Source organism: Dama dama, chromosome 5 (genome assembly GCF_033118175.1).
Source record: "Dama dama isolate Ldn47 chromosome 5, ASM3311817v1, whole genome shotgun sequence".
NCBI lineage: Eukaryota > Metazoa > Chordata > Mammalia > Artiodactyla > Cervidae > Dama > Dama dama.
The window spans coordinates 55,598,374-55,622,378 of NC_083685.1; positions in this window are offsets into that span (position 1 = coordinate 55,598,374).

The window sequence follows — 24,005 nt, forward strand, 5'->3', positions numbered from 1 at the left end:
TGCCAACATCTGCTGGATCATAGAAAGAGCAAGAGAGTTTCAGGAAAACATCTACTTCTGCTTTATTGACTATGCCAAAGCCTTTGACTATGTGGATCACAATAAACTGTGGAAAATTCTTCAAGAGATGGGAATACCAGACCACCTGACCTGCCTCTTGAGAAATCTCTATGCAGGTCAGGAAGCAACAGTTAGAACTGGACATGGAACAACAGACTGGTTCCAAATAGGGAAAGGAGTCTGTCAAGGCTGTATACTGTCACCCTGCTTATTTAACTTAGATGCAGAGTACATCATGAGAAATGCTGGGCTGGAGGAAGCACAAGCTGGAATCAAGATTGCCAGGAGAAGTATAAATAACCTCAGAAATGCAGATGACACCACCCTTATGGCAGAAAGTGAAGAAGAACTAAAGAGCTTTTTCTTTTTTATTTTTTTAATTATTTATTCATTTTACTTTGGAACATTGTATTGGTTTTGCCATACATTGACTTGAATCCACCATGGGTGTACATGCGTTCCCCATCCTGAACCCCACTCCCAACTCCCTCCCCATCCCACCCCTCTGGGTCATCCCAGTGCACCAGCCCCGAGCATCCTGTATCATGCATCGAACCTGGACCGGCGATTTGTTTCACATATGATAATTTACATGTTTCAACGTTATTCTCCCATATCATCCCACCCTACCCTCTCCCACAGAGTCCAAAAGACTGCTGAATACATCTGTGTCTCTCTTGCTGTCTCACATACAGGGTTATCGTTACCATCTTTCTAAATTCCATATATATGCATTAGTACACTGTATTGGTGTTTTTCTTTCTGGCTTACTTCACTCTGTATAATAGGCTCCAGTTTCATCCACCTCATTAGAACTGATTTGAATGTATTCTTTTTAATGGTTGAGTAATATTCCATTGTGTATATGTACCACAGCTTCCTTATCCATTCGTCTGCTGATGGGCATCTAGGTTGCTTCCATGTCCTGGCTATTATAAACAGTGCTGCGATGAACATTGGGGTACACGTGTCTCTTTCAATTCTGGTTTCCTCAGTGTGTATGCCCAGGAGTGGGATTGCTGGGTCACATGGCAGTTCTATTCCCAGTTTTTTAAGGAATCTCCACACTGTTATCTAAAGAGCTCCTTGATGAATGTGCAAGAGGAGAGTGAAAAAGTTGGCTTAAAGCTCAATGTTCAGAAAACTAAGATCATGGCATCCAGTCCCATCACTTCATGGCAAATAGATGGAGAAACAGTGGAAACAGTGACTGGCTTTATTTTTTTGGGCTCAAAAATCACTGTAGATGGTGACTGCAGCCATAAAATTAAAAAGACGCTTGCTCTTTGGAAGAAAAGTTATGACCAACCTAGACAGCTTATTAAAAAGCAGAGATGTTACTTTTCCAACAAAGGTCCATCTAGTCAAGGCTTTGGTTTTTCTAGTAGTCATGTATGGATGTGAGAGTTGGACTATAAAGAAAGCTGAGTACAGAAGAATTTGGACTGTGTTGTTGGAGAAGACTCTTCAGAGTCCCTTGGACTGCAAGGAGATCCAACCAGTTCATCCTAAAGGAAATCGGTCCTGAATATTCATTGGAAAGACTGATGTTGAAGCTGAAACTCCAATACTTTGGCCACCTAATGGGAAGAGCCAACTCATTAGAAAAGACTCTGATGCTGGGAAAGATTGAAGGCAGGAGGAGATGGGGACAACAGGATGAGACGGTTGGATGGCATCACTGACTCAACGGACATGAGTTTGAGTAAACTCCGGGAGTTGGTGATGGACAGGGAGCCCTGGTGTGCTGCAGTTCATGGGGTTGCAAAGAGTCAGACACAACTGAGCGACTAACTGAACTGATAAAAAAGAAATCTTGCCATTTACAACATGGATAGATCTAGAGGGTATTCTGCTAAGTGAAATAAGTCAGACAGAGAAATACAAATACCTTATGCTCTCACTTATATGTGAAATTAAAAAAAAAAAAACTCATAGAAACAAAGACAATAGGAGTTCTATGGGAACTCATATTGATAGAAACAGGGAGTAGAATGGTGGCTGCCAAGAACTAGGAGGTGGTCAAAATGAGATGATGTTCAAATGGTCCAAACTTCCAGCCAAAAGATAAGTTCTACGGGTCTACTATACACTGCAGATCTAATACACTGTATTATATACTTGAAATTTGTTGTGAGTATAGATCTATGTGTTCTCACCATACACACAAAAATAAGTCTAGTCACAGAGGCGATAGAGGTGTACACTAACCTAATTGTGGTAATCTTTTCACAATGTCACCTGTATCAAGTCATCACATTTATACCTTAAACTTATATGATGTTATATGTCAACTATATCTCAATAAAGCTGAAGAGCAATTAAAAGTAAACAAAACATAACATGACCAAAATAAATTTTTTAGGTCTGTTTCATCCCTACCCCAAGATTTCTGCAGTATTTCTCATCCATTCTTCCTGTCTCTCTGACCAAGAACTTTGGACTCATCTCTGGCATTCTGCTTTCTCTCTTTGGTGAGTATGCTAATATGATGGTTTTCCAGACCTGAGCTAGTTGCCATACCAGCCTCTATTACCAGACAAGGATCACACATTTATTTAATGACTTCCTCTTTCCATGTGCTCCAGGACTCAGTAAAGAAAAATTCTGTGCAGTTACTAAACAAAGACAGTGAGAGAGGATTAAGAAATTTCAGTCAGTAGGAAGAGTTCCAAAACAGTTTTTTAAATCTTGGATTTAAAATCACAAGGACTTCGGCTGCTTAAGGAAAGTGAACATTGCTGCCAGAGTGTTGGTAACAGCTTGGCAAAGGAGTGGGTTTATTTTGTGACTTTATTTGCTCTCTCAAGAGAATATTAAAACTGCACTCATGTACAGATACCTTAATTCAACTCCAGAACTAAATGCTGAGTTAATTTTTTCAAACAAACTATTAAGAGCAACACAAATTTAGATCATTTAGGTTGGTTCTGATCCCACAGTAGTTTTAAGAACATGTTTAGAATCTTAAATGACATGTGTACTATCTCATTTTTTGTTTCTTTCTCCTTAATGATTTACTTTGTTCAGTAAAACATTTTACTGTATGTAGAAGCAGGATTGGAAGCTTTTTTGCAAACCGAACGCTGTTTCCCTGCCAGGTACCCTTGGCATTTTGAGCTATAATGATTTTTTTTTTTCAACTACCCAATTAATTGGTGAGGAAATATATGAGATTACAAATATATTTTCTTATACTTATCAATGCATACTGACATATAATTTTAAAGGATTAAAGGGATACTATATTCCTATAATAAGTAACTATTAGACTCAGCATTCTTATCACCGTGGCTTGAGGTAGAATTTGTGACTTCATTACAGTCTCTACTGCGAAAGCCTTCTACCTCCATAGAATGTCAAAGTAATTATGGTATCACAGGTACCATGAAAACATCACACCCTAAGACAGGAAGCTCTACCCCAAGCAGTGACCCATCTTATCCATATTCAACAACTGTATAAAGTGCATGGTGCATTTCTGGCACTATATTAATAATGAATGACATTTAAAAATAAAAGGTTGAGAGATCCATGATAAAGCAATTAAAATGAGCAAAATCACAATAATTGAGAAAACATGGAGCACTGAAAAGTAAAAGGACAAACTAAAGCAGAAGCCAAATGAAAAACACCCTAAAGCAAAAAAATGACAATTTTGTAATGTAATTATCTAATAGCTGATTCAATAGAAAATAGCTAACTTATCAAAATATAACATCATGGAGTTTCAAACACAAGATTAGGAAGAATATTTCTGTCAAAATTAGACGTGGTTAAAGATACACAAAGAAAGGAAGATTCTGAATTTTCTTTAAAACAAAATACAGAAAAATAGTTAGAAATTCTCCTATAAATATGTTAATATATTTAAATTAAGATCACAGTGATAGTTACATTTTCTAACAGATTCATCATTAACTACTAGTCACTATTTCTCTTTCCTGGGTTACGGTTCTCTACTCTGTTTTTTCCCATATATATTTATAATAAGTGCTGACTGTTCAAGATGAAGCTCACCAGTTATTAAATGTTATGCCCTTGCACCTTCATGACTCATTGCTCACAAGAATATATTATCAACATCCCAAACAGGAAACATACTAGGACAGGATGGTTTTTATGTATTTTTCATGGGAGTGAAAAATATTATGAGAATAGGAATTATTACTGTTATCCAAAAAGAATTCTGCAATTAGCTGTCAGACCATCTAAGCAGAGATAATACCCTCATCTTAAAAAGGGGTGAAATAAGTTTACCAAAGTAAGAATTTAATTTCATTAATACATCAGTTTCCCAGGAATAAATATCAGATCTTGCAATCCTCTTCTTTCCTACCCCCTCTTTCTCTACCTAATGATACTTTTAATTTGGTAGTTTTACTACTTCTCAGGCAGTGGAGGGTGTGATATAACAAGGAGACAATATTCTTCAGTAATCCTTAATTTGAGGAAGGAGATACATGACTGTGTGGTTTTGTGTTAGATCCTGAGGCAGCCAAATAGCTGGAAATGCAGAGTCCTTTATTTCTGCAATACTGAGGTCTCTAAAGAAACTGATAGAGTTTGGAGAAGTCATAGACATATGAGCATGATGGAAAACTACATATGCATTTTTTTCAATTTGAATAGTAGTTAATTTTTGGACACAGTTTAGGATATTTTGTAATATCTATTATTTTGTTAAACTGTGTTATAATCACACACACACACACACACACACACACACGCCTAAACACACATAAACAGTAAATACAAATTCATCAATGGTATTGTTGTTCCAAGACTTTCAACAGTTGAGACCATAGAATTAAGAGTGGAGCCAAATTCAGGTAATGAAGGTACAGTTTGGACAGAATTGAGAGGTCAGGTACCAAAAAAGGCTGAAAATTAATAACCAACTTGGAACTAAAGATCAAAATTAAACAAATAGGGATTGAGAAACCACAGTTGCCAAACGATTAAGACAAGTCACTACATCAAGAACAAGGACTTAGGTGAATGTGTAAGAATAAGATAGTAAAGAGAGAACTAGACCCGGATTAACAAGGGAACTGCTGCTAGAATAAAAGCCAGTTCTACAATGTGACAGTTCAGTATCTAAACACAGACGGTAGTTCCCATTTGAAAAATACTATATGGATTAATCTGATTAGATGAAGAATATGATTAGGTGGGGCTTCCCAGGTAGTACTAGTGGTAAAGAAGTCGTCTGCCAATGCAGGAGATGTTAAGAGATGTGGTTTGGATCTCTGGGTCAGGAAGACCCCCTGGAGAAGGAAATTGTAACCCCCTCCAGTATTCTTGCCTGGAGAAATCCATGGACAGTGGAGTCTGACAGCAATAGTCCATAGGGTCGAAAGAGCTAGACACAACTGAAGTGACTTAGCGCGTGCATGTGTGCACACACACACACACACACATATATGATTAGGTGATATTTAAAACCAGGTGAATAGATTCTTTCAATTTCTGGAAATCTTCTACAAAATCTGTAAGTGATGCTGCAAAGCCTATAAGTGCTTTTGAGAGAGAAACATTTAAAAGTTTGAAGACAGTGGATATGGATTATGATTAAGCTGCTTGCTAGAAATGTGTGTATTTGTCATAAGCTTCTAATACAATTTTGCTTTTGTAGAACTACTTGTGTAAAGACACCCTAAGTGGTCATTTTCACACATTACTTAATTCTGGGGAGACCTAAAAGACAGTCCCACTACCCAGAGTGAGATGCAAAAATGTGTCTATAAATTTTCATGAACATTCAGAAGATTTTCAGACAAAATAAGTCTTTTTCACAGGCAATTATGCACCTTTGGGAAGGTCAATGCCAGTTCTGCACAATTTTGAGCTTGATGTTTGCATCAATTCATGTTTTGTTTAGTTGAAAAAATAAGAACTTTTCTCTTCAAAGCATAAAGAGACTTCAAACAAAATTGAGGTGAAATATTAGAACATTTAGGTAACGATGCTGACTAATGGAAACTGATGCATATTTCCTTATCTTTACATAAAATGAAAAAGAAGGAGAGTCATAAGAGAGAAAAAAAAAACCCATGTAAAAAATTAATTATTAGGACATACCTGGTGGTACAATGGCTAAGACTCTGTGTTTCCAATGCAGGGGTCCTGGGTTTGATCCCTGGTCAGGGAACTAGATTCCACATGCTGCAACTAAGAGTTCACATGCTGCAGCTAAGAGTTCACATGCTGTAACTAAAAATCCCGCATGACCACAACCAAAGATCCTGCACACCACATCAGATAGAAGATTCTACATGCCACAACTAAGAACCAATGTCGCCAAATAAATATTTTTTAAAAATCAATTTTTGATGAATGATTTACACTCTAATTATAGCTTCAATAGGTTCTTAAATAATCATTGACAAGATCTCTGAAACAGCTATTTCATTTTACAGGAATGGTTTGGAAAGGGTCCTCTCAGACCAGTTTACTTAATACTGATTTTCTAGCATGCTTCCCTTTGCCTCTCTCCATCCATTCAGGGAGCATCCATGTCTGTGTTGAACACTTAGTGGAGGACAGTGGGTAGTGCTTGCTCTTTGCTGATAAATAAAAATTTCAGTTGGAAATTGAGTTAGAATAAAAAATTCAGTTAGAAGAATGAATGTCATCTACAAATTATACTGGTCATGTACTATCCAGAGGAAATTAGCCATATTTCAAAATATTTTTTAATGCCAAGAATAAACTTACTTTCTCACATATTAAGAATCAAAAACCAAGAGCAGAAGAAATTTCTCAGTCTACCAACAAAGTTATCCTAAATGAGTGCCTGCTATACACCAGAAATTTGCTGGAGGTTGTGTTCATGAAGTTGGTTGTCAGCTTAAGAGCAGATGGGGGAATTCCAGCAATAAAGGTGTGATTAATATATAAACTCAAAGGGAATAAAGCCATCGTATTACTTGACAAATACCAGGCCCAGAGAAATAATTCCTCATTCAAGTTTAAAGAAATCATCAAGAAATGGGAAATAGGGGAACTTTAAAATAACAGCCAACTGTGATCTATAAGAAAGAACACAGCTATTACCCTAAAAAACATACAGATGTATACCTCTTAATAATATTAATCCAAGAAATAAAAGGAAAGCTTATATCTTTTCTTTTTCTTTAATCTCAATAAAATATAAGAACTCATGGACTCAGTGAAATAAGAGATATGACACAAATGAAAATCGAGCTGGCAGAGAAAAATTAAAATGCAAAGTCCCCAAGAAAGCACAATAAAATGTTAAATAAAATATGCATTGGGACAAGTACAAAATTAAGATTGTATAAAATTTAAATCAGTCAAAATCTAGAAAAATTCTCTAAGAAAATGATAGCTACAGTGAAAGAGAAAATTCAAAATTTAAATAGTCACCATAACTGAGAAAGGGAGAAGTAATTGTCAGGGATTTATTAGAAGGAAAAAATAGTAATACCCTGAAGTAGAAATAAAGAAGCACAGACATTGGTAGTTCTAAAAGGCTTACAAAAAATTCCAGGCAAAACTGATATAAAATAGGATAAGTTAAATATAAACTAAATAAAATTTTAAATTTCAAAATAAGATTGTTTAAAAATTCAGGCAGAAATAGGTTACATTTGAAGAATTAAAAAAAAAAAAAAAAAAAAGAAGTCAGGTCTGTTCTCTCATTGAATCCAGAAAACCAAAACTGTCTGGAATGAGGAGAAAAATGATGTGGCAATTGTTTTATACCCAGACAAGATAACATGATGAAATGTTCTAAGGAATATACTGTCCCTATATATCTACCTGAAAAATAAAACACAAAAATGTCTTCAATATATTAAGAGAAAAATTAAAAAGCATGAGAAACCAGAAATATAAAAGGACTATGTCAAGCAATTTAAAATATGAAAACAATCAGGGAGGAGTTTAAGAAGTATAACAAGAGACTTGCCAAATGCAGCAGCTCACACAAGATTGCAGTTTACTTCTCTCTCTTGTAAGAGTCCCAGATGGGAAAGGCAAAACATCCATTAGGTCATACGTGGACCCAGATTCCTTCTATCTTTCTCAGCGATCTCCTGAAATGTTGACCTCATCTACATACTTCAAACTGTCAAGGACAATCGTATGCACATTCTAGGCCATGGAAAACGGGAAATATTAATAGAAGGTGTGGAAAGCAAGTCATTTCCTTATACAAAATAAAACTGGTAATCGCACACACTACTTTGCTTACAGCTAACTGGGCAAAACTTAGTCATGTGGCCTCACTTAGCTACAGGGAGATTAGGAGCTAAAATCTCTACTTGAGTGGGTATGTGGCCAATTAAAATGTGCTGGGCTTTCCTCTAAATCATGCTGTGGAGAGAGCAAATTAGCCAAGATGGTGTGCTCAGGCCCTCTCGCCCCATGTTTTGTAAATAATGCCCATGTAACAGCTGAGAGCATTTGTAGCACTGCACATGCGCATCACGAAGTACTCACTTGGTCATCGGCTACTTTGTGTGGTTCAGACACATGAGCTCCACCTAAAGAAAGCGGGGGTATTTTACTGCTGCGTCATGGCTGTGCCTGTTGGGTCAATCACTAGAGGAGAGACTATAGCATGTCTACTGCTACGGCTGCTGCATCAGCCAGGAGAGAATAAACGTGTCTGCAGTTCCTACAGCTCCTCGAGGCTCCTTCCAGCCTCTTAGCTCACACATTGCTACCTTCAGCTTGCACCTTCAATGAACAGTGCAGACAGTGTGAACAGTGAGACAGCGGGCGTCACACACAGATCAGTAATACACACACCCAGTTAAAAAGTCATGTGGTTCCCAACACATCCTCATCCAGCAATTTAGCTGCCTTTCCCACTTGTGCTAAAGTTTTCTCTCACCTGAAAGTCATTTTACTCAAAGAAGCACATATTTCATCACTTACCAAGTTACTATTGACAAGGAGAAGACAACAAAGCCACACAGAGATAAAGCACTGCACTCAGACCCAGCCTGCTTCAGTCCACATTCTTAAATCAGCAAACTTCAATGTTCTTATATCATGGCTCTTAGGGGCCAAATGTGAAGAGCTGAAACCAAAGTATATTAAATCTGCTAAATAAATATGTAACATGAATCAAAAGCACAGATGACATATGATCTTATAAGAAAATTATATTTTTAATTAAATCAAGAAAGAAAAAACTTAAATAGGGTATCTAATTAGACTTTTCTATGGTCTGAAAATATTGGATAAAAGTTCAAACAAATTTCACTCTAAAGAGAAGACCAAAGAGCTGCCAAATATCTCCTTTGGAGCTTACTAAAAGAAATCAAAACCAGGTATGATTCCTTCACTCCCCCTCTACCCACCTCAAGTTGATTTAAAGGGAAAGCAATGCTACAGAAAGGACTTCCCAGGTGGCACAGTGGTAAAGAATACTCCTGCCAATGCAGGAGACTCAGAAGATACGGGTTTGATCCTTGGGTTGGAAAGATCCCCTGAAGTAGGAAATGGCAACCCACTCTAGTAGTCTTGCCTGGAAAATTCCATGGACAGAAGGCCACAGGGTCACAAAGAGTTGGACAGGACTGAGCATGCACATGCACACCATGCTAAAGAAAGTTTCTGCAGTAGAGAATGATCTGAGATGTGAGCTGTGAGCCTACAAGAGTATTGTGGGTTTCCCCCTCTACTCCCCCATTTCAGTCTTGTTGAGGACAGTCTCCAGGAGAATCAGTCATAGAGATCAGGGGTGCCTGGAAGGGCAAGAAAGTGGCATCCCCACCTGTATGGAATATACAGTCCCTGGTGCTGCCAGTGCTGAGTAGGTTAAGGAAAGGGAGCTCTTGAGAGAACCTGACCTATGTCCCCTACAGCAACATGAGCAGATGCAAAGAGCAGGATGAGGCAAGAGAAGTGCCGGGAGCCGGCCTGAACGTACAGGCCCCTTACGGCCCTGAGAGAGAACAAAGGGTCTCTCTTTGTCCTGCCACCCCTTCTTGTTAAAGTATAGACTGGCATTTGTCTCCTTCAGGGAAAAAACACACCGGTGACCTTTTTGCCTGTTTTTCTGGTGCTGATAAACTCATCATGCTCGAAACCTGTTTTCTATCTAGATAATGTTCTATTGATGAAGCCTGTTTTCTATCTAATGTTCTATTGATCTTAATCATGTTGGGCGCTAGGGTAATTAATGCGTTACTGATCTTAAGTGTGGGAATTTAAAACATCTGTAGCTCTGCACGTATGCAAAACCCTCGATCTATTCTTAGTAACTCCTGTTAGCGTATATATAGGTGTGGTATTCTTCAATAAAGCTGGCAGAGTCAGACGCAGGCGGACTCCGTCCCTCTCAACCCCATCTTTCTCTTTCTGAGTCTTCTTTTTCCTAGGTACTCTGGTAATTGCGTTCTCGACCAGTTCGTTTGCCGGCAGGCTCCGGCAGAGAAGAACAAGGAGGAGCCTTCACTTGCAGCAGTTACAGGAGGTGCTACGGTCTGAAGGATGTCCTGTGAGAGGGCTGCCTGAAGACTTCAGGTGTGCTGGTAGGGTGGCCAAGATGTCCCTACGGTGTCCCAAAGCACTAATCCCTGCATTATGGAGTCCACAAAGACATCAGTGAAAATCACAGTTCAAGCTCTAAGACTTTTGACACCTTCTCTTATCCCCCTGCACCCCAGCCAAACTCTGTGGGAACCAAAAGAGGTAGATGGGGGGAGAGGAGAGAGAAAAACAGGAGGCATCAGGAAATGACACCTTGCCTTGGCTCTCACCATGCATCTCCAGCCACAGGCCATGCCTGGGATTGGGCCTGAGGCAGTGGTCAGAGGGGAAAGAGTTTTGACTCTGAGCTACAGTTAGACAGAACAATATATTTCAAAAATGAACTTGGGGGGGGGGGAAGGAGAGGGTGGGACGAATGGACAGAACAGCATGGAAACATACAGTACCATATGTAAAATAGATAACTAGTGGGAATTTGCTGCATGATTTGGGGAGCTCAGACCAGTGCTCTGTGATAACCTAGAGGGGTGCAGTGTGGTGGGAGATGGGAGCAAGGTTCAAGAAGGAGGAGACATATGTATCCCTATGGTTGATTCATGTGGATGTATGGCAAGAACCAACATAATACTGTAAAACAATTATCCTCCAATTAAAAATAAATGATCTAAAAAAAAAAATTTGTTCATATACCCATGAATAACTAGAAAGCCATGGAACCTGACAGATGTCTTCAAAGAGGAGGAATGGAGATCATCAGAATCTCCTAGAAGCCCTAGATGATCCAAACCACTATCATCTACTGCCTGGATTTTTGCAATCAGTTATTTAAAATCACTGCGGATGGTGACTGCAGCCATGAAATTAAAAGACACTCCTTGGAAGGAAAGTGATGACCAACCTAGACAGCATATTAAAAAGCAGAGACATTACTTTGTCAACAAAGGTCCGTCTGGTCAAGGCTATGGTTTTTCCAGTGGTCATGTATGGATGTGAGAGTTGGACTGTGAAGAAAGCTGAGCACCAAAAAATTGATGCTTTTGAACTGTGGTGCTGGAGAAGACTCTTGAGAGTCCCTTGGACTGCAAGGAGATCCAACCAGTCCATCCTGAAGGAGATCAGTCCTGGGTGTTCATTGGACGGACTGATGCTGAAGCTGAAACTCCAATACTTTGGCCACCTCATGCGAAGAGCTGACTCATTGGAAAAGATCCTGATGCTGGGAGGGATTGGGGGCAGGAGGAGAAGGGGACGACAGAGGATGAGATGGCTGGATGGCATCACCGACTCAATGGGCACGAGTTTGAGTAAACTCCGGGAGTTGGTGATGGACAGGGAGGCCTGGCGTGCTGTGATTCATGGGGTCACAAAGAGTCGGACACGACTGAGCGACTGAACTGAACTGATTTAATACTCTCCCTGCTTTTGTCTTTGCCCTCCTCCAGTCTCTTCTCAACACAGAAGCCAGACTGCTGCTGCTGCTAAGTCGCTTCAGTCGTGTCCAACTCTGTGCGACCCCATAGATGGCAGCCCACCAGTCTCCCCCGTCCCTGGGATTCTCAAGGCAAGAACACTGGAATGGGTTGCCATTTCCTTCTCCAGAACCAGACTGATCATGTAAAAAATTGTATCAGTCAGCTTTTGCTAAAATAACATTGAGGAGGAGGGAATGTGCAAGTTTCACTTTAAAGTAAATGAATAAAGTGAGCATTTGAAATAACACTGTATATTGCTCAGTGTCTAAGTGATGTTATTAACAGGGTTGGTATACATGGTAGCCAATCTACACATTTAGTCCCACGATGAACCATGCCCCCCGGTATGTATTTCCTTCTCCAGTTCTGCCCCATATTGAATTTAATGTTGGTGGTCAAGAATGTAAACTGAGATTAATCGTATATTTGTGAGTGTGTATGAGTATCTTTTTTCACAACTGTATCTTCGGCTCCTAGAATAGTGCCCTGCACATACTAGACTAGGAATAGTCAAGTAAATAAAAATGTAATATAATCCCACTGCATGCTTTTAAATGATGCTTTTAACATTGATGGTATACATAATACATAATGTTCAAGTATGGGCTTCCCAGTAACCTGAGAATCCTTTTTAGACAAGTACAGTGCCCTTCTACATTGAATATGGGCTGGCTGTTTTAACCACTGGGCCGTGGTGGAAGTGGTTCTGTGTGATTTCTGAGATTGGGTCAGAATAAACCAATAGTTTCTGCCTTGGTCATTAGGACACTTATTTTGGTGGAATCCAGCAACCACAGCAAAATGCCTGACAATTCTGAGACCCACAGGCTATGAGGAAACTCAGTCTACCATTGTAGAAAGACATATATGACAGGCCAGTCCTAACCTCTCCAGCCTTCCCAGTAGAGGTGCCAGACATACAAGTGAAGAGGCCATCTTGTACAACATCCCATTTAAGCCTGCAGTGATTCTAGCCTGAGCACCATCTAACTGCAACCTCAAGACATTTCCAAAGGAATAAGTGCCCACGTGACCAGCCAACCCACAAAATTCTGAGAGAGAACAACAAATTGTTGCCTTAAGCCACTAAGCTTTAGGGTGGTTTGTTGCACAGCAATAAGTACCAGAACAGTTTATCTAGGGTAATGAGAAAAAAAGAGAATGTTAAATCAAAGATTTAAAATTCTAAGGAATAACACCAACATGGTAGTTTTTAATGTATCATTTCCTACCAAAAAGAATAGAGATCTTTGAAGAAATGGCCAATCCCATAGCTAGGGAAGAAATGTACAAGATTAGTGTGAAACATCTTATCCAGAAGACAAGCAATTATCAAATACTACTACTAGGACCGTACCATAAGGATTCAAGATTCGACTTGAAAGGGTACCACTGTTTACAAATGGAGTAAGTTGAGCAGCAATAGGATTATTGACTATAACAGTTTGAAACATGTTCCAATACTCAATGCTTTATAAAACAAAAGGAAGAAGAACTAATTGGTCACCACTTGAAGATGAAGAAACAAATCATTATTCTGAAAACAAGAAAGAAAATCATGACAAGAACAAAGCACCCGTGGCAGTCTGTATAATGAAACTTACCCTCAGAATCTCCAGAGTTTAGATTCTCAACACGCAGAAACAAATTAATAAATGCTTTTAAAATGAAGGTAAAGAGGAATAATGTCAACAATGTGACAGAATAAGACGTCCTCTAATCTCATTTCCACCAGGGATACAAAGATTCAGCAAAAATACACAGATTCTCTATGAGCAGTCCAGAAACCAGCTGAGAAACTTCTAGCAAGTATGAAAACAACCTTATTGAAACCAGTGGGAAAATTTGATATTCCCTAGCACCATAAGCCCACCCCTGACACAACATCACAATCATGAGGAAACCCTCAACTCCCAGTTTCAGCATGGGGAAGGAATGAAACAACTGGGCCAAAGATCTGATACTTCTGAACTTATTTCTGCCTTGCCTGAATCTGAGCACTGACAGGAAAAGGTCATATGTTGGGGGCTGTTGAGAACAATACCAGTTTGGAAGAGCATGCACACACTCATGTAACTCAGCCTTCAGCAAATGGATGAAAACCTCCAAATCCCAGCTTCTCCCTGGGAAATGAAAGAGTTGAACTGTGCATCCAACATTCCAACTTTTCTGGGGGCTGCCCAAGGGACTGACTTCTGTCTTGCCTGTCACTGAGCACTTCCAGGACCTGGCATATTCTAGATGCCTGAGACGTGCAGAGAACAGAGGTGAAAGATGTGGTTACAGAAGGAATGTATCTCAATATAATAAAGGCTGCATATGACAAGTCCTCAGTTATCATACTCAGTGGTGAAAGGTTGAATGTTTTTCTTCTAAGATCGGGAACAAGGTAAAGATGCTCACTCTCATTCACCATTCCTATTCAACATGGTACTGGAAGTTCTAGTCAGAGCAATAAGGCAAGAAAAAAATAAATATATAAGAGGCATCCAAATAAGAAAGGAAGAAGTAAAATCGCCCCTGTCTTCAGATGACACGATCTCATGTATAGAAAACCTCGACCCCAAACTCTACCTAAAGACAGTTAGAAATATTACTCAGCCATAAAAAGGAACAAAATTGAGTCATCTGTAGTGATGTAGATGAATCTAGAGTCTGTTATATAGAGTGAAGTAAGTCAGAAAGATAAAAATATTACATATTAACACATACATATGGAATCTAGAAAAATGGTACGGATGAACTTATTGGCAGGGCAGGAATAGAGATGCAGATGTAGAGAATGGACTTGTGGACACAGTGGGGGAAGGAGACGGTGGGATGAACTGAGACAGTACAATTGACATATATACGCTACCATGGGTAAAATAAACAGCTAGTGGGAAACTACTGTCTAGCACAGGGAGCTCAGCTCTGAGCTCTGTGATGACCAAGAAGGTTGGGATGGGTGGGTGGGAGGGAGACTGAAGAGGAAAGGGGTATATGTATCCATATAGCTGATCCATGTTGTTGTGCAGCATAAACTAACACAACACTGTAAAGCAATCATACTCCAATTAAGATAAAGAGAATACAAAAGTAATCATTAAAAAAGTGCTATCAGAATCTCAAAAAACAGAAATAATAAATGAATTCAGTAAAGTTGCAGAATATAAAAATCAGTATACAAAAACTAGCTGTGTTTCTATTAACAACAGTCTGTAAAAGAAATTAATAGAACAATCCCATTTATGATAATATCAAAAATAATAAAATAATAATAAACTTAACCAAGGAAAGGAAAGATCTGAACACTGAAAACTATAAAACATTGCTGAAAGAAAATGAAGACAACCCAAATAAATGGAAAGACATCCCATGTTCATTGATTGTAAGATCTAATATTTAAAGCAATATGTAGAGTCTGTAAAATCCCTATCAAAATCTCAATGGCATTTCCTGCAGAAATAGAAAAAACAAACCCCAAATTCATAGGGAACCACAGAGGACTTCGAACAGCTGAAACAATCTTGAGAAATAATAGAGGCATTTACAGTCAAATATTCTTCAACAAGCATGCCATATGGAGAGACATGCTCAGGCAAGGCTCAGCTATGCACAGTGAATAAGTCTGAGAGATCGCCTCTACAACACGGTCCTTGTAGTTAACATCACTTTCCTTGTACATAAGAAAATTTGTTAAGTGGGTAGATTTCATGCTGTGTTCCTAATGTTCTTTTGCTACATTTTTTTTTTAAAGCATGAAATGAAAAATAAAGAGATTAAAACATCTAAGAAAAATATAGGTAATGGAAGAGAGAACTCCCTTCCTCCCCCAACCAAACTGAACGTTGGACACATGTTCTAACTCTTTCCCTCCCTAGGGAGAAGCCAGGCGTAGGGGATTTCCTCTGCATTGAGCTAGTCCAGATCATCACCTAATTCTCAGCTTCCCTGAACCTGGCACCCTTTCTTGTCAGCACTTAGCTTCAGTCAAGACAGAAACTCCTTCAGGCAGACTCCCCACAGAAGTCTGAACAGTTGGATATACGTTTCATTCTTCTCTTTCCCTCGTCAGAAAGAAGCCAAGAGTTGGGAGTTTTCTCCAGATCCAGCCTGGCAGAGTGGGTGTCATAAATTTCCTACTGACTTGGTTGCTGGCTGGTTTCACTGCCCCCCTGGGGTGCAAGTGCCTCTTAACTGGTTCTGAATTTCTCACAGAGGGAACTGGTTCATGTATTGTTGAATGGATGTCTCTGTTGGGAGGGTCTGGGGCTCCCTAGTCTCCGCCTTGCTGATGTCATCCTGAAACTTACTTTTGTAACTACAAATCAAAGAAGTCCTGCAGTCCCTGGAAACCTTTGAAAGATCTTTTTACATCACTGCTTTTATTAGAATTTTCTAAATAAAGAAAAAAGTAGTGTGGCTGCTTAAATTTCTATGACCTCTGAAGAAAGCGAGGATTCACACTAAAATGAAATGGTTTTGCTTTAATTTTATGCACTTTTTAACGTGGGTGGCTCAGAGGTTATAGCGTCTGCCTCCAATGAGGGAGACCTGGGTTCGATCCCTGGGTCGGGAAGATCCCCTGGAGAAGGAAATGGCAACCCACTCCAGTACTCTTGCCTGGAAAATCCCATGGGCAGAGGAGCCTGGTAGGCTACAGTCCACGGGGTCACAAAGAGTCGGACATGACTGAGAAACTTCACTCACTTCACTCACTCACTCAAGATCTTTATGGGAGCAACTGGGGAAAATTAAATGCTCTAACAAATGTCAAGTTTATATATACATATATTTAAAAGCAGAGACATTACTTTGACAACAAAGGTCCGTCTGATCAAGGCCATGGTTTTTCCAGTAGTCATGTATGGATGTGAGAGTCGGACTATAAAGAAAGCTGGGCACCAAAGAATTGATGCTTTTAACTGTGGTGCTGGAGAAGACTCTTGAGAGTCCCTTGGACTGCAAGGAGATCCAACCAGTCCATCCTAAAGGAGATCAGTCCTGGGTGTTCATTGGACGGACTGATGCTGAAGCTGAAACTCCAGTACTTTGGCCACTTCATGCGAAGAGCTGACTCATTGGAAAAGATCCTGATGCTGGGAGGGATCGGGGGCAGGAGGAGAAGGGGACGACAGAGGATGAGATGGCTGGATGGCATCACCGACTCGATGGACATGGGTTTGGGTGGACTCCAGGAGTTGGTGATGGACAGGGAGGCCTGGTGTGCTGCGATTCATGGGGTCACAAAGAGTTGAACACGACTGAGCGACTGAACTGAACTGATATATACATATACACACAAAACTTTATGTGCATATATTGCATATAGGTGGGTTATAGATAAATACACACATATGTTTGTATGTGCACATACAAACATTCAAAAGCAATAAAGCTAACTCTTTTCCTTTTAGAAAAGACAGCCAAAATATAAAGAAAACTAAAAGAAAAATATGAACCAATATATAAATACTGTCTTTCAGGGATAAATAAAATATGCAAAGTGTCTGTTACAGAATAAAGTAAAATTGTTGTCTTTGATATACCAGGAAAACGCTGGTATATCATCAACCACATGACACCCAGTTATGGAATTTCAAGGGTTTGGGACTGTTCAACATCATCTAGGAAGGATCATAGCTCAGAAACTTTTCTTTATTGACTGACAGAAGTGAGGGATCATGTTTTTAATGTTTCATTTTTACTTTATGTTTTGTTTTGTAACAACATAGAGAAGTATGTGTGCTCAGTCACTTTGTCGTGTCTGACTCTTTGTGACCCTATGGACTGTAGCCCATCAGACTCCTCTGCATGGAACTTTCCAGGTAAGAATACTGGAGGTTTCCATTTCCTTCTCCATAAAGAAGTATAGACAATACTAAGGTAAAACATCTTGGGTCTTGAAAAATACATTTCTTAGACTGCTTTCATTAACAATAAGAAAACCTAAACCAGGGTAGCATAAATGTTTAAAGGGGACTTTAGCATATAAGACTGTAAAAGTATCTCAAAGACTCAAGGATGTGGCTGGGCTCAGGACAAAGGGAAGTCAGCTGTTTAAATCCATTCATGATTTTTCTCCCTCTATCACCATTGCTATTCATTAAAGTCAGCTCCAGTCTTTTTATCTTTTTATCTCCGCAGCCAGTTGTCTGCCTTTGGCAGAAAACATGGCAATAAAAAAAAAGAAATCTAGGGTTGAAAATTCAAAAGACCCATCAGAGTAAGACCTACACTTAACAGCTTAATTTCAGATAGATTCTGATTGGACCAACACAGTGCAGAGGCCAGGAGGCCAGTTCTGTTTTATTAATATGGCTGTTCTCTAACTATGTAGCTTGAATTAGTGTGTCTGTGTGTTGGAGGGGGATGAATGCCCCAAGGTCAATCAGTGGGGCAAAAAAAGTCCCATGAGTGAAAAATTATCTCATATTGAGGTAGTTCAAAACATTGGGAATACACCATGTGATTTGACAACTTCTAGATTTTGCTGTTTGCTGTTGTTTAAGTAAATGTTGTATTTGTTGTTAGTGAAATAGAGAAGATAATAGAACCCATAGTAAATGTTTAGACTAACAGTCTCTTCTATTTGCCAGTGCCCCTTTAAAGAAAAATAATTAGTCCAGAAGCAAGAAATCAAGCTAGCAAATAAGCACTAAATGGGACAATCATTTAGCACAGTGAACAGGGAAAGGATGTGACTGTTACTGTGGGAAAAACCATTGAAATAATCAGCCCATGCAAAAGAGCAATAAAGAAAAGAAAATGAGATACTGGGATATTCTTAGCTGAAGAAACAAATGCAAAAACAAAAATGGGGCCAAATGTTCTCCAATAAGGTGTCTGCTTGTTCCCATTTGGAGAATTGAGTGGAGAACTGATCACCAGAATGCAAAAAGACACTGACTCAGTAAAGTGTATATATTTTCCAGCCCAAGCACCAAAGTACTAAAATCACTTAGACAAATTTGGATAAGAAGAACTTAGTATTTCTTAGTGACCTGATATTTCTTATAACAAGTGAACAAATACATTGTAACAGAGGCATTACATTTATAAACAAAAAAGCATCAAAAATTTATTAACTATCAGCAAGTAAGTGTTATAACCAGCAATATTATTCCCCACAAAGTCTAATATATTGAAAGGATTAGTATGGAAGAGCAAATGGGAAAGAAAGATCCTATGCATCCACGTTAGTTAGGGGTTGTTATGGCAGACTAATGTCATTTCCTTGAAAACCTATCCAATACTTCCTAGGAGTAGCATTCACCAGTGAAACTCTAATTTATGAATTAGAAACATTCATTCATGGAATAAAACATTCAATTATGGAATAAAATTATTTTATTCCTTTATCCTTAATAATGTTGTCATACTACTTGCCCTTGATAAAAAAACAACCAAATTCAAATATCTTTCTCAGGCTTCCAATTCTATGTCCTTTGCTACTTCGAGAAGCAGAAGTCATTATTATTCATTATAATTTTCTCATAATTCCTGATCAATTAATATGTGCACAGGAAAGCTTAATATGCTTACTATAATATACATGTAGTTAAGCCATTGTTTTCTATTTCATGATCAAGGAGTCTATATGAGATATTTACTAAGACAAATTTCTATGCCCTTTGCTCTGTGAAACCAATCACTGCACTTAAAATGAAGATATCATTTCAAAACCTTCAGTAGAACACCTACGTTTTATTTTTTAAATATTTATGACAAATGCCCATTTTTGTTGAGGGTAAGTTATCTTAACAAGCAAGATGTCAATCAGTATTCAGATATTTTTGTAATGTCATTGAAGTTAAATTTCTCACAAGCAACTATTTGGGGACATAATATTTTCCAGGTCATGCTTTGAAGAACTGTTCTCTAACTGATTTTTGCATTGCAAGCTTTCTTTATTAAGGCTCTTTGAACAACAGTGACTTTAATATTATTAACTTAAATCACATGGAGTCCCCACCTCTACCAACTTGATGTGGAAAAAAAAGTTAATTTCCTTTCGTTATATTTCACCTATGAGCCTTTATGTCAGTGCAATAGACTTTTCATCATTTTAATTATGATTTAAAGCTCACTCTTCAAAAAAAAAAAAAATAAAATAAAGCTCACTCTTCGTGTGAGATTTTATTAGTATTTTGTCATCTCTAATGATTTTACTTTTGTTCGGAACTGAGAGATCTTACAATTATAAAATGATACAAATAATGCATGTCTTGGTAATCGTTACTAGTAGGTATGTTCCTCTTGCACAAGATTCTAATTAAGCTCGAGATACAAACAAGCAATGAAATCATTAATTCGTCCTACAAAATGTTAAGTGCAATCATCATGAGATGAAATCTAATTTGGTGATTGTAGTATATTGTGTATATTCCAGAGTATTCGATCAAAAACATACTTTTAAAGACAGCAATTTATATACCATTGAGCCTCTTGAAAAAATACTACTGGATACAAGTAGAACACAAAAATTAGTGGGTTTTTTTTTCATTAATAACACTACCAGGCAATACCTTGAGTGCATACATATCCCCTTCATATGGTTAGCAGTAATTAAAATGTTTCTTACTACTAATTTCCACCAACTCAGAAATATGAACAGTGCTGGATTTCCAAATAGAAACATAGGATGCTAGTAAAATGGAGTGGTGGAGCACAATTGAGAAATATCAAGTCTCTAAAATTTTAACTTCCCAGGTACCTTTCTGTAAGAAGCTACTGAAGAATATATTACAGTAAAATTAAGTAAATAGGCAAAAAAGAAGACATGAAATCCAGAACAAGGTTCTAACAGAGGAAAGAGATGAAACGAATTTGTATGAACTTGCCAAAAGGAAGTCCCAAGATGACAGCGGGGCAGGCAGTCTACACCACATGCCATCATGGAACAGAAGATGGAGCGTTCCAGAAAGGATACTGTTAGCAAAACTAAGTAAAAGATGGTGGTGAAGCTACTGGCAGATTATCTTAGAAGTTTAACTACTTAGAATATTGGATTCATAAATATTTTACAGAACTGTTAAAGAATATAGAAAGACAGCTTTTAATTAAAAGAAAACTAAATAAATGGGGAAAAAAGACAATTATCAACTTCAAAGGGAAAAAGGTCTAACAACAAACTTTTTATATTAATACCTGACTTCAGCAGTGACTACCCTCTCCCACCCACACACACACTCATAACGAAAACACCAAAAATTGGTTTAACCAAAAATTGGAATTTTATATTGGGGAGTAGAAAAAGGATAGAGAGAAAAATGCTCACCTACTATAATAAGTCAATAATGTTTTAAAACAGCTTGCACATATTTAAAAATATGGAAATAAATGCCTCAAAAGTTGAAAAATGTAAAGCAATTGCCCCAAGGATAGGAAGTTGGAAAATGAAGGACACAGGTATATGATGGAAGAAAACTTTGGAAATTCTAGGATAATAAGTAAGGTGACCATATATTCTGCTTTGGCCACAACAGTCTTAGTTTATGGGAAGTTTTCCCCCAGGATCCTGTTCAATTTGGCAATTTTATCTTGATTATTCCTTTTCAATGAAGTTTTATCTTTAACAGTTGCATTAAAAGAGGATGCCTGGGTTTAGTAGACCTCCACTTTGACTTTCCCAATTCTGTCATGGTTTTATCTAATAGCCTACAAGACTTGTGTGCACTAAAGAGAATTCTCACCTTAATGTGTAGTTAAATCTGAAAGACAATCAGCAACAACCTGCCTTTCTCCACTGATCACTTCCAGACTCAAAAAGAAACCATGCTTCAAGACAACTGTACGACTATTGCTTACGAAATAGATTATCTTTTGAGGTACATGATTAGGACAAGCATCTCTTTCAAGTGTCAGGTAGGCATCAAAAACAACATTCTGTGCTGCTCTCCTATGAGTCAGCTGGTGTCCTGGTCTGCAAGATTAATGAAACCATCAAATGACCAGTTGGAGTCAGAGGAATAGATCAGTTGGAAACATGGGAACATACAGCCTAGGTACACATGAAATACATGCAAGAAAGAGCAGAGCAGTTCTTTGGCAGAGTATACAGAAAACAGCCTGAATAGCACTGCTACATGGTTCAGCCATTTATTAGATGACAGTAGTATCTTTAACTTATTGGCAATTCTTATTTCACATACTCTTTCAGCAGCCTAACCTCAAAACTGAATTTATTTAATGAAAAGTCATGTACTAAATTTCTGACTCCTAAAAAGGTGATGATAATATATAACTTTTCCTATTTGGAATGAGTCTGTTGTTCCATGTCCAGGCCTAACTGTTGCTTCCTGACCTGCATACAGATTTCTCAAGAGGGAGGTCAGGTGGTCTGGTATTCCCCTCTCTTTCAGAATTTCCCACAGTTTATTGTGATCCATACAGTCAAAGGTTTTGGCATAGTCAATAACACAGAAATGGATGTTTTTCTGGAACTCTCTTGCTTTTTTGATGATCCAGTGGATGTTGACAATTTGATCTCTGGTTCCTCTGCCTTTCCTAAAACCAACTTGAATATCTGTAAGTTCACGGTTCACATTTTGTTGAAGCCTGGCTTGGAGAATTTTGAGCATTAGTTTACTAGAGTGTGAGATGAGTGCAATTGTGAGGTAGTTTGAGCATTCTTTGGGATTGCCTTTCTTAGGGATTGGAATGAAAACTGACCTTTTCCAGTCCTGTGGCCACTGCTGCTGAGTTTTCCAAATTTGCTGGCATATTGAGTGCAGCATTTTCACAGCACCATCTTTTAGGATTTGAAATAGTTCAACTGGAATTCCATCATCTCCACTAGCTTTGTTCGTAGTGATGCTTCCTAAGGCCCACTTGACTTCATATTCCAGGATGGTTCCAAATAGGAAAAGAAGTACGTCAAGGCTGTATATTGTCACCCTGCTTATTTAACTTATATGCAGAGTACATCATGAGAAACGCTGAGCTGGATGAAGCACAAGCTGGAATCAAGATTGCTGGGAGAAATATCAATAACCTCAGATATGCAGATGACACCACACTTATGGCAGAAAGTGAAGAAGAACTAAAGAGCCTCTTGATGAAAGTGAAAGAGGAGAGTGAGAAAGTTGGTATAAAGCTCAACATTCAGAAAACTAAGATCATGGCATCTGGTCCCATCACTTCATGGGAAATAGATGGAGAAACAGTGGAAACAGTGTCAGACTTTATTTTTTGGGCTCCAGAATCACTGCAGATGGTGACTGCAGCCATGAAATGAAAAGACGCTTACTCCTTGGAAGAAAAGTTATGACCAAACTAGACAGCATATTAAAAAGCAGAGACATTTCTTTGCCAACAAAGGTCCATCTAGTTAAGGCTATGGTTTTTCCAGTAGTCATGTACGGATGTGAGAGTTGGACTCGAAAGAAAGCTGAGTGCTGAAGAATTGATGCTTTTGAACTCTGGTTTTGGAGAAAACTCTTGAGAGTCCCTTGGACTGCAAGGAGATCCACCCAGTCCATCCTAAAGGAAATCAGTCCTGAGTGTTCATTGGAAGGACTAATGATGAAGCTGAAACTCCAATACTTTGGCCACCTGATATGAAGAGCTGACTCATTTGAAAAGACCCTGATGCTGGGAAAGATTGAAGGTGGGAGGAGAAGGGGATGACAGAGAATGAGATGGTTGGACGGCATCACCGATTCAATGGACACAAGTTTGAGTAAACTCTGGGAGTTGGTGATAGACAAGGAGGCCTGGCATTCTGCAGTCCATTCTGCAGTCTGACTCTGCAAAGAGTGACTCACAACTGAGTGACTGAACTGAACTGAACATATACCTTATTTAAAATATTTACTATCTACCATGACACGGGTCTTTTCTGGTAGCTCAAAGGGTAAAGAATCTGCCTGCAATGAAGGAGACCCAGGTTTGATCCCTGGAGATGATCTGGAGAAAGGAATGGCAATCCACTCCAGTATTCTTGCTTGGAGAATTCCATGGCAGGCTATAGTCCATGGGATCACAAAAAATCAGACAAGACTGAGCAACTAACAC